The sequence below is a fragment of the Etheostoma spectabile genome, chromosome 13, assembly GCF_008692095.1.
Source record: "Etheostoma spectabile isolate EspeVRDwgs_2016 chromosome 13, UIUC_Espe_1.0, whole genome shotgun sequence".
In the NCBI taxonomy this organism is placed as follows: domain Eukaryota; kingdom Metazoa; phylum Chordata; class Actinopteri; order Perciformes; family Percidae; genus Etheostoma; species Etheostoma spectabile.
The window spans coordinates 15,850,177-15,851,895 of NC_045745.1; positions in this window are offsets into that span (position 1 = coordinate 15,850,177).

The following is a 1,719-nucleotide window of genomic DNA, read 5'->3' on the forward strand; positions in this document are numbered from 1 at the left end:
GTTCTTTTTAATTACCCAAAATAACATGATTGATTCCACAAAACTACAAATCTCTAGTTTCATGGATTTTGGGGTGTCTTATTCAATTTTAGAGCATTTGGAGAGAAACGTTCAAGTGGTTTTGAAATAGTATTGACAAATGAAAAGTTGACATATTCCAGTCTGTGATTAATCATCAACATACATTCCTTTAATTTTAGTCCTTTAATTCCTACTTTCTGCTTATCTAACTCAAACATTAGGTATAATTTGCTAAAAATAAAATGTAAAAAAAAGTGACAAACATTGAAAAAAAGTGTTAAAAAAGGGACAAAAATCTAAGAAAATGTTAAAAACATTGGTTAAAAAGTGTCAACAAAAGTATTGACTTTCAATTTTGACGGGAAGACAACACAAGGGTTAAAATGATGAATCAATAATTTAAATTGTTGTTGTTTACATTTCTTATTGAACAACTACTTGTTTGAACACTACAGCAGCATAATATGTATGTAACATTCAAATAAATTAATGTCAGGATATTGAATGTCATGATGACTCACTAAAAGAAATAATTCCCAAGTGAACTGATTGTGGAAGCAGCAGCCGGTTTTCCTTTCCTTTCCGTGGTTGAAAAAGCACTTGCCGGTATCAATATCTGCCATCAATAGCAGCTGGCATTTCTGGAAGCTGGAAACTACTCAAGCTAACCATAAGGTGTTTACATTTGAAGCATTTAACGCTCACTCTTGTCCAGAACGACTTTGGATGAGTGCAGCAATGGAATAAATTATCTAGGATCAACTACGTTGCAAACAACCAATACTGGGCTCAACAGATGATTTTCCTGAAAGGTAAAACAAATAGCAAAAAGAGAGAGTTGAAGGTTGTTTTTCTTCTTCAAGTTGAAGATTAAAATGATTTAAGGAGGTATACATGGGAGAGGGAGACAAGGACTTTTTTGACGATCTGTGTGTTTCTGTTTTCGCAGATGGCAGTTCAGAAATTTACAAACTGAGCAGTTACTACAGTTAAAACTGAATTGAATTTGTCAAAGAACAAAGAGTTTCCTCATATGTCAATAGGCACGAAAGCTTCAAACTCAGGAGCTTACTATACAACTGGAACAAGACCTGCATGAAAAGGTGGGTTCAGTTCAAAATGGACTCTAGTTGGTTGAAGTGTGAAAGTACAACAGACCAACCACAGGATCTTATTTTAGCTTGACTTAAATAGCATAACAGATTGTTATCTGTTAAGACAGTGCTCTTAAAATCTGTATAATTGCCATGCATAGTTGTTGGGAATTGCTAAATTTACAGATTCAATTACTGGCAATTTATCAAAGATGTTGAATCAATATTAATAAAGTTATATTAATAACTACCAAATCCAACAATCAAAATGGAACACCACCAAGGGACCGATAATTGAACTGTGAAAACAGTCTCATAGGTGGTTTTCTCTATGAAAATACAGATCTTAATTAATTTGAATAATTTATCTATGATTTATAAAGGGAACGGGAACTTGTTCAACCAGCTGTTATTACTACACATCATTCACACACTGCTCTTTTAAGTATAATAGAATTTATTTAACTTCCAAATTATTAGTTGTCAATCAATAGTTCAACCAATAAACCTATTTACTTACAACTTCAACAAAGGCAAAAACAAACACACGTGGTGTCTGTGTGTGTGTGTGTGTGTGTGTGTGTGTGTGTGTGTGTGTGTGTGT